We start from the raw sequence: 11,054 nt of genomic DNA, 5'->3' as shown, positions 1-11,054 counted from the left end.
ATAAATTGGGCAAGGATAACCAAAGCGAGGTCCAAATCTCCCATGAAGAAACTCCCTCGTAAATATTACACAAACCAACACCACTTGCCTAGGCTCAAACTTTAGGCACACCAAAGTTGGAATATAACTTCAAATGCAGTTGTGCAAGTTATAAGATTTCTATTGCAAACAAAGTCAAATATGAATTTCTAACATTTAACTCTTATGCGAGAGAGATTAAGTCAATTTTACAGTTAAATGTAGCTTTTGTAACTTCTAAAGATGGAGGTCTCACTTTTAAATCGAGAGTTATAGCAAAGATAAAATATGACTTTGCATATAACACCAAATTCATTATATGATTTCAACTTTTTGAATGCATTGGAGAGGGAATGAGTCAAATTTACAATCAAATATAACTTTTGGCTCTGAATTTTCTGGTGTATTGGAGATAGCCTAACATTATGTTGGGTCATAGTAATTTGGGAGTGTCTTTACACTTTAATAGCATATATGCTACAAACAATGACAGAGTGGCTATCATCTATGCAAACGTGCATGTCGCAGAATAATGCTTGGTTGCTGAAAAAAGAGCATCAAGTTCTGCTAAATGAGCAAGTGCCCAAGCACAAATGAACATATGATCGAACAATTAAAGAATTGAAAACTTGAACCAACATCACCCCAAACAAATGGACACGTGTCCATTTTTTATTAATTTTTCAACTGGACTTACCTCTTTTCTTTCAGCAGCCAAGCATTATTCCATGTAGCAAAACAAAGAATATTTAAGGTCGTGATTTACACCCTAACTTCTTCCACATATAAGCTAATTAACCCTTTCTTACCGATCTTCGTAACTAAAAAATAGCTTGTCGCCCAAGAAATGAGCTTCATCAAGCACTGTCTATATCCACTAGACCAGCAACAGTTCAATGGTCCTAGCCGGCACCTATTTTTAGGCGCAGCTTGGGTGGTGGACCTGGCAAACACAGCCTTTTATCCAGGGGAGCAGCTGCCTTTTGATGGTGCTCACCGCCGACTATTTTTTAGGTGAGGCATTGGAAGGTGACGACAGGCAAGCACCGCCTGCTATGCAGCAGACCATCAGTTGCTCAATGGTGCTCTCTTACCGTCGACTATTTTTAGGGGCAGGAGTCGGATGGTGATGGATAATCACTCAGCAGACCAGCAGCTGTTCAGTGGTGGATCAGTGCCGACTATTTTTAGGTGCTGCGGTTGGATAATGAATGGCAAGCACCACCTGTTTTCAGCAGACCATCAGCCGCTTGATGGTGCTCCCAACTGCGTCTATTTTTAGGTACAGCCGTTGGATGGTTGTTCGTCGCCCCCTATTTTTAAGTCCCCATCCTTGACTCATCCTGGAGGACCCAAAATGAGCAGTTTCCCTACAACTCTTGAACTCAACCTGCAGTCCACACTCCACCCCAAGACACTTGTAGAATTGATACCAAAAACAAAAATAGAAGGCACATAAAGAATAGAGGTTTTTTTTTTTTTTTATCACAAATGATTCTTGAAATTGAACCACACGATCAAGATGGTCTATGAAATTGAAAATCAATCAATATAGTCCCTGAAAATAGGTGTAGCAAATTAGTGTGGTCCTTCCATCACAATTATGTCAAAAATTCTATTATGTGTTAATGTGGCACATAAATGGGTCTCATAAGTCATTTTCTTAATCACAAATGGACCCTGAAATTGACTCACACTAGAAGATGATCCTTGAAATTGAAAATTGATAAATTTAGTCCTAAAAATAGGTGTCTTAAATTAATGCGATCATTCTGTTACAATTCCATAAAAAATCTATTATATACTGCTTTGACACATAAATATGACCCAAAAGTCTAATTAAATTAAAAATAGATTTAATAATGTAATTGTTAATTAAAACGTTGTCAACTCAAAAACCTAGTCATGCAATCACCTCCGATCTCAACCTACACTCCTCTACCTCCATCTATGGTAACCTTCGCCGTCTCCTTTCTAAAGAAAAAAAAAATCCTTAAGATACCCATCTTTACACTCTTCACCGTATTAGACCAGGTTCGAGACAACCTTTGGTGACAGCTTGGATTGGTGATGAATCCTATGACATCACCGTAAATATTTGGAAAATCGACAGCTTTACAACCTTAATCTTGGAGAGCATACTAGGGGCTCCCCAATGCTCTTGGTGATACAAGCTCTCTGCCTTGAGATAATCCCATTATGCAAAAAGGTATTTTGACACTCTTTTAATTAATTATTAAACAATTAAACTCATGTCAGTACATTACAAATTTTTTACAAAATTATAATGAAAGGACACATTAATTTACGACACTTATTTTCAGAAATTACATTGATTGATTTTTGTAATAAAAAATCGAATAATTCAAAAGAACAAAACAGATTACTTGTGGAGCAAAACCATACTTAAATTCAAGCACTGATAAATGTACAAATATGTATCTTCCACCGCCCTTCGGTGGAAAATAACAAGTACTATTCAAACAACAAAAGATAAATAAAAATACTTCTGAAAGGGGTAAAAAAGGAGAGGAAAATTACAAGTGAACGAGCTCTAAAACCCTAAAGAATGTAGGTATGGGTAAGGCTCCAAACTAAGACATCAATAAAACCAAGAAGAAGAGATGACGTTAGTCTCTTCCCCTCGGCCGCTAAATTTCTTAACACGAAAAACGACGACGACAAAAAAGAAACAAAGGTAACCCTACGACAGATAAAAACCCTAATTAGAAGTTAAAAAGAAGGTACACTATTGGCTTTGCATGTCTTGTTTGCCCAAGAGTCTGCTTAAGAAGGGTGTCATTGCTGCAAGTAATGCCTTGGGACACTCTTCGTGGGGAAGATGGCCACATCCGGATATCGCTACTAGTCTCTGCATACGCCAATGCCCGATTAGTTCAATCGAGAAGGTGATTGTCCAAACAATAATAGGGTGTGGGAAATACGATTCAGTTCAACTGGAACCACTAGCTTTTAACTGTTCACATTATAAAAGGGTAGAAAGCGGGAACTTACAGAATTTACAAGTTTGGAAGCCATAGCTTGGGAAGATTTAAGAGAGACAAGGGCATCCTCAGCGCCAGCGATGACTAACACTGGCATGTCTTCAACTGCCTTCAGTAATGATTCTGCATTTTTTGGTGAAAGAAGTGTCTCGTATGACAATCTACCTATCTCATGGAGTGCTTCATCCCATCCTTCTAGACATAGAGGGGCCTGATTGCCACAAAAAACAAGAAGGAAGGTCACACAAACGATTACTGAAATTTGAGTACCCAATCACAATCTTGATATACTTGGCATGTACTTTAAAGCTCTGCTGTATACCTGAACCTAATCATTAATCCAAAAAATATTAATGCTTCAACCCAAATCTCTCCCCTGCACTCATATGCTCTCAACAAGACATAGCTTAAGCAAAAACAATGTTTCCAAAAAATTTATCGGCTGCCTTTTGATTACAACAATGAGTACGAGCTGCAGGAAGTGAAAGGAGGAAACATCGGAAAAACTTTTCATTCATACATTCAGAAATTCGTAGTGCCCAAAAGTGGTCAAATCTGTCTGTTACCCCTCAACTCTGCAGGAATGTGTCTTAATTTAGACCTTAAAATTTCCTTTTCAACATGTTATCTGTATAATATCTCAAGTATGTTCAGTTTCCATGCTTTCCTCTTGTTTCAACTTCAAGTGACTAAATTTACACATAAAATTCAAGGGTATACCTTATAAAGGCTCAAAACGTCCGTTGTCAACTTTGTCGCATCATACCAGGCACGCCTATTTACTACTTGTGTAATTTCTGTTCGCAGTAATGGACGAACCAGGTGCTTTTTCCCAAGTGAAGTTCTCAAGAGTATCCTCGCAAAAGCAGGCACCACTTCTCTTGACAAGCTAACATTTAACAATACTACACCTTTGATTGTAACCTGAAATTGCTTAACAACAACAAAAAACAAGTAACATTAAAATAATAGGGAAATAAAAAGAAAAACATCTATGTAAGCATATCTTTATCGATTCCTATGAATGTTGCAGGCATGGAGGATGGCCCCAGTACTTTCACGTACTGATGGTGATATCGCACTTATTATATCTTAAACTCTTTCAATAGCCACATGTGCACTTAGTGCGGAAGTGAACATACAATGTCTATATCAACTCATACAAAGTCTATATCAACTCGTACAATATAAGTAATCAACTCATACTTAGTGTGGAAGTGAACACACAATGTCATAATAATGAAAACTTCCAATAATAAAGTACTAATTTATATTTGTGAAAGTAACTAATTTCCCATGTAGGACCAGATAAGAAGCAAAAAGTGGTCCAATGAGTTTAAGATATCTAATACGGAAACTAAGAAGGGATACTCACGTTGAAAGAATTCACTGATGCTTGTACTTTTTGTGCAGCCATCAAAGCCAGAAGGCCTCCATCATCATGACCAACAAGCACCACTGAGGAAAATCCCATCTCAGAGCAGAAAGAAAGAAGCAGGTCAATCTGACAGATTAAAAAATTCAAATCATTATAAAGTCTAGAAAAAAAAAACTGGAAGAACGCATAAGCTATATGGGGAAGGGGACCAATATACGCATTGCAGGACTGTGTTCAATGATATGCCCATGTTGCAAAAACAATTTGACTAGGATCAACCTACATGATACACTATAAAACTTTGAAAACACGACAGTACATTTACAGCAAGGAAGAACCACTTCAAATACAGAGGGCGTACACAACAGCTGTATGTGTTGCTCGTTTTCTTTCCTTTCCTGATTTCTCATCTGGTCTGTCTAGTGTTGCAAGAAAAACTCAAAGGGATATCGACCCAGACCAATCAGTAGACAGTATTAATCTGCCGTTTCAAAGACAACACCACCCACCCACCAGTCTCATAAAAATAAGCAAAATAACATCTAAATTATAGAACTAGATACTACTGGCCATTGTATCGTATATTCTGTGTTCCCCGGCCGTTTATTTTCTTCGTAAGTGCTATCTCTTAAAACTTCTCATGAGGGAAGATTTAGAATCTCATCCCAGAACAGGTGAGTAGGAAGAAGTCTCTTCTGGATAGACCCCCAACATAAGGGTAAAGTACATGGAAGTTATCATAAATTAACTAAAGGGAGTGGCCAATTACCTGAGATTCAAGTTTATAAGGATTAGGCATTTCTTTATCCTCCCAATCTTCCGGTCGCAGCCTTGAGGTTAGGCCCCAACCAGGGCGATCAAAAGCAGCAACTGTGCAACCAACTTGCCGAGAAAGGGTCCCCATCACATGCCTCCATGAAAAGACTCCTCCCCCAAAGCCATGCACTAATACAATACCAAACTGACCACTTCCTTCCATTCTTTGTTTAGAGTACCAAAATTTAATGTACTACCCTCATCCTCTTCGCCAGCATTGGATAGTCTCAAGGCAGGAATCTCTTCAGAAAGAACAGGAGAAACCATAGAACCATCCAATAAAGGTACATATAGAGATGAGCCATGAAATTGATTGCTGTAGCTCCTGTGGAGATGGTTTTGGCCTTTTGATAACAAACTTAATGGATGTCTATCAAGTTTTGGCCTCCCTATAGCCATTTTTGGGGAGCTGGGTTCAAGAAACGCAGTAGATGACAAGGAACGAGGTGGTGAACCAGGCAAGCTAAGCTTGTAATGAAGAGTAAGCCCCCTGCACGTCATGAATAAGCTGTCAATATCTGCAATTACTCTGACTGGGAGTTCACCATCTCGAGCTGTAGAAAAAGGCTTACGCCTCATTTCACTGTCACTTTTTGGGGTTCTTCCTCCTGACGGTGTGGGAGATCTTGGGACCTTCTGATAGCCAGAGAATACATTTTTGCAAGAAAGGACCTGTTAATTCGATAAACAAAGTTCGTTACAAACTACCAGAAGTTCTAGTTAGATAATCATTTCTGTATAGGCAAGTGTAATAACTAGAACATAGAGCCTGTTAGAGAGCATGATTATTCCACGCATTGAAACAGCACAAAAAATTGTTTACAGAAATTAATACTAGCAATATTCTCCATGAAAAAATTTACAATTCGATCAATCCAAACAGTGGCATAGAAGCACCACTCAAACAACGCAAAAATCTTCTACAATCAAGAAGGAAGGAAATCTTAGTATGAAATAAATGAAATTAAAAAAAAAAAAAAAAAACTTATGCAAACTTACAGCTTCCGGATCAACTCGGTGAAACATGAGCTTCCTCCTTGCTCTGCAACTTGTTCTATAAGCAACCACAGTATGACCAAGGGCAAACACTACTGATGAGAGAAACAAGACAGGCATTCCCCATGACTTCTTCAAGTGGAGCTTCTGCCTTGAGAGGGAAGATGAAGCTTCAGCCTCTATTTGAGAATTTACAGTGAAAAGACATGCTTTGATTGAAAGAAGAAGAATTGAGACAAAGGAACAGAAAGTCACAGTTCCAAGGTATGGACCGTGTGAGAGAGCAGGGCCATCGCACATGGAATACACGCCTGCAAGAAACAAAATCCATAAATTAGCACATTAGTGTAATTATACTCAAACTCCCTTATATGTACCGCAGACAAGGAAGGTTCACTAGTATCGCTGCAAATGTTTATCAAATTCTGTAAGCAACACCAAACAGACATCTTTTGTATGGTTGCCGAAAAACATAGGCATTAAAAGGGACTTTTCTGCATCACTCGAAAAGTAAAAACTCAGCTTTACTAAGCCAAATACTCAGAATTGACATTACTTCCGAGCAAAATAGCATTTGTAGGTTCAAAGGGAATGTTCGAATCCGAAAAATTCAACTTTTTTAACGGAGCAGGTTTATAAAGTTACGATTCTAAGAAATGTATTATTTTGAACACACAAGACACAAGCACATTTTGCTCAACAATGTCAGATCATCAAGGAATAAAACCCAGAAGGAAAGTAATCATAATAAACAAGCAAGCTTTTAAACAAACAATGTGACTTTGTCATCAAATAACAAAATTTTAGTAAAAACAAAACCTCAAAGTTCTTTCTCATTAGCTACAGAAAATCTTGGGCTGAAAGCAAATAAGTGTCCAGAATTTTTTTTCAAATTAAAATTAAATAAATATTGGATTCCTAAAGGGGAATATCAAAGTTCAATCACAAAAACTAAAAAATAAAAATAAAAAGCTCAGAGAAAAGAGAGGAAGATGCATACAGATAATGATGAGAGATCTGATAAAGGAGACCAGAGGAATATCGGTGAGCGAGCTCTTGAAGGCATATCGATGCAAATGCTCTTTGAATCCGTAGCACGTGACGCACGTGAAGCTGGATATCAACACGCACGGCACCAGCATGTCCCCTATCGCCACCAGCACCGGCAGCGACGACACAAGCAGCGACACCACCATCGCCACCATGAAGAACACCGTCCGTACGCATCTCCGAACCTTCTCCAAGAAGTAACCTCCCTTCGCCATTTCAACAACAACAAGCAACAGAAATGATCCGAACCGACGGCCGTCGCTTTCTCTATCTCCTCCAATTATATACACGAGCGAACGAAAACACCGATTTTGATCAGACGGCGGCGGCGCTCCCCAGCCGTATCTTATGTCGGGCTCCTCACGGAGCTCACTGGAACTGAAATCGAAACCCTAGCCGAGCACAAAAAGTTCAGACGAAACGGCGGCGGAGGCGTTGGCTTATCCGCCATTCCCCGGCGCGAGTATAGGGGCAAAACCGGAAATATAGAACTATTGCTGCAAGACCAACGCTGATGCCATGGAAATTGCGGCAGCGGAAGGTAGAGAAGGAAGAGGGGCCAGGGTTTTGAAACGAAGAGACGCAGAGACGGAGGAGCTTTTGAAATGAATCCAAAACAACTCTTCTTCTTCTCTTTGGTGGTGTTTTCTGAAACGTTGTTTTGGTTTTCTCTCTCCTCTCTCTCTCTTCTTCTTCTCTCCTCCTGTGTTTTTAAAAAATTCATTCATTTTTAAAATTTATTATTTTATTTTTTGAAATTAGAGTGAAATTAGAGGTGGGAGGGGGTCTTTGTTTTCATCGTTAATCAAACTCAACTTTTTCACTGTTCTCTAATTTTTCGTCGTATTAATTTTTCCAATACACCGATATTGTGCATTAATCTACATCATACTCGTTATTTGACATCTTGATTTAATAAAAAAATACAACATATTAAAAACATGACCTTATTTTGTTAGAATAAAACGCGACAATATCAATTTCATAGACATTCTTGAACACATGACACAATAAACTTAAAAAAAAAACCTTAACTATCAGAATAATTCACGATTCGGTTATTTTTAAACTTTTTGGTCACCTAAAAAAGTAAAAACCTTTTAATCCGAATAAATTGAACTATTCAGCCTGTTGCATATCTGGCATGTCCTTCCTCTTTTTTGACGTTGACAGAACTACCCCTGGTTGTGGACAAATATTTGTTTGTTTGACCAAACTACCCTTACTTTTAAATTTTATATTTTAAATGAATGCCAGAGTAACGGAAAAAACAGCTAAAAGGGGCGAAGCACCTGCAAGGTGACGAGATGTATACTACAAGGACAGCAGTAAACCCAACCAAACAATCAAACAAACATAAAACACCGGCCAATCAAAATTCACAAATTTTTGCTACCATTAACTGCTAACGTCATTAAAAAAAAAAAAGTTAACTGTATTTGCAATTATAAATAATCATCCATGACATCTTTAGCTCAACTAGTGTGGGAGTGGTGAGAGAGATACTTGATGTTCAAATATTGTGGCGCTGGTTTACTTCTGAATTTTTACGCTACACGCATCCACAACAACAATAACGTTTAGAATGAAGCGTTGATTTAGTTCTTGAACTATCATTTCAGTGAAAATTAGGTTTCTGAATTATTTTTTTCGGTAAATAAGTCCTTAAATTCATCAAAAATTGCTAATTTCTTCCATATTATTATATTCAAAGCTATTTTATCCAATTTTTGATGAACTTAAGTCACTTGACACACTTTAGAGTGTAATACCATCATTTTCTCACCTATAAGCCCTTAATATTTCATATAATTATAATTCAATGATTGATTTTTCTAAAAAAAAAAAAAAAATTGTTTAGGAGCCTAATTTGTACTCAGATGATAATTCAAGGACTTATTGGCAGTTCATCCTAACTTTTATAACTTTGCTAATGCATAACTTTTATAACTTGTTAGTGCAAATTTTTCGAGTCAAAACTTTCCATATAATACTAAAATATTCAATTAATAGTTTGAGAGATTATACTTGTGATCGTAATTAAGTATATATTGACTCAGCAAATTGAATACCAACAAGGGAGTAATACTACAGTTACAATATCAGTATCACTTATTTAATAGCGGTGAGACCTATTTGTAATGGTGCTCTATTACAGAAATATTACAAATGTGGTATATAGAATATGTAAATATTAGAATTTTTTTTCCAAGAATATGGGTTATGCCTTTTCAAGAATTTTGTTTTTCTTATTAAGTTCATTGACAAGTTCCTTTTTTGGCTAACTAACATATTTGACTAGTTCTTTTTACTTTTTTATTTATTTTGTTGCTAAGAGTTTCCATAATAAGTTGAGATTGAGTTATCACTTGTACGAACTAATCGGTGTTGAGAATTTGGGATCTTCATATTTAATTGCAAATGCTCTAAATTCTTGAACCCCAAAAAAATAGAAATGCTCACAATTCCTCGCACATATAAGAGTGTGTCACTTAGTATTATAGTACATTAGTATTCTTCACTACTTGAAAGTGAAACGTCTTAAATAAATTTGAATCTCGTGGATAATGAATTCGATACTAGTTAGCAAATTATTATAACAGACCTATTGTGTGTTTTTGTTAGTATGAAATTCTAACTTCAAATCTCATAGATAACGAATTCAATATCAAATTATTATAACAGATGTGTGGCTTAACCCAAGTTTGCAGGCCACACACTTGTTTAGTTTTTTTTTTTTATCACATAGTTTAATATTATTTGAAACACTCAATATTTTTGTTGTACACAATAAAATTATTTATAATTCAAAACTGAAAGCACCAAATCTTCGCCACTAAGAATTATTTTTCTAAAGTAATTATCAATTGTATATACAAATATAAAATAAATAAATAAATTGAACAAACAATATTATTTATACCAGGGGAGAGGGGTGGACTTAGCCTCAAAATGGGCTAGTAATAATGTGATACAAATTCGCTTTTGATGAGAATTGAACCTAAGACTATTAGTTACATGTGCAGAGGAATACTACTAGACCTTAGTACTAAGTGACAAGTGAGGAAGGCAACACGAAGACTTCCTAGAAAGTCACCCAACTTAATACTAATCTCGTCCAAACTTGCTTAATTTTGTAGTTTGTGTGTGATATCCACATATCTATTTTTACTTCTTACACACCTTTTTAATTTTTTTGTTCACATCAAATGAATTGATGAAAAACAAATGACAGAAATTAATAAAGAGTATATAAGAAGTAAAAATAGATGTATAGATAGTACATCCCAAAATTAAACAACAATACTAATTTTTTATATAAAAAAAAAGGGACAAAGTAGGAAACTAAATTAGTTTTATTGAAGGAGTCGTTGGGCAACTAGGCATTTGGGGCGAGAAGCTCAAGAACGTGACCGTTAGGAATGGACTGTGGCAGCATCGTGGTCGGGACCAGAAATCTAAACAACGCCACAACCCCCCCCAAACATCCACTCCTTCCCCCCTACCAGGTCACGTCGCTTTCACATTCCTCGATATTTGAATGTCCACCGGGTCCCACGTTTCCTGCTGCTCTCCCTCGCCACGTGGCGTCCCGGGATAGCCTGTCCACTACGATACTGCTCTGCGTCTCGGCTCAACAGCTCGGATAGAGGATTATCTACCCTTATAATTTTTTTATCTTTCCATCTTTTATTATTTGAAAGATAACGGTTAATTCATGTTAATATATAATATTAATTTTTTTATAAAAATAATAAGATAAAATATAATATATGAGAAAAAAAATGAAA

General features: G+C 36.7%; 1 non-coding gene across 1 annotated transcript; it reads right to left on the bottom strand.

Annotated features, from left to right (window-relative positions):
* Positions 1-2,405: 2,405 nt before the first annotated feature.
* On the bottom strand, positions 2,406-7,979 carry LOC103940079. Its single transcript, XR_007258328.1, has 7 exons — positions 7,214-7,979; positions 6,217-6,524; positions 5,171-5,889; positions 4,399-4,527; positions 3,744-3,947; positions 3,034-3,234; positions 2,406-2,890 (listed from the first exon to the last, which is right to left on the bottom strand). It is a non-coding gene; the product is annotated as an uncharacterized LOC103940079 (transcript).
* Between the last annotated feature and the right edge of the window lie 3,075 nt (positions 7,980-11,054).

Source organism: the organism of the source record quoted next, unplaced genomic scaffold (assembly GCF_019419815.1).
Source record: "Pyrus x bretschneideri cultivar Hongxiangsu unplaced genomic scaffold, Pyrus_bretschneideri_v1 Contig20, whole genome shotgun sequence".
NCBI lineage: Eukaryota > Viridiplantae > Streptophyta > Magnoliopsida > Rosales > Rosaceae > Pyrus > Pyrus x bretschneideri.
This window is presented reverse-complemented; position numbering and strand designations above follow the sequence as displayed.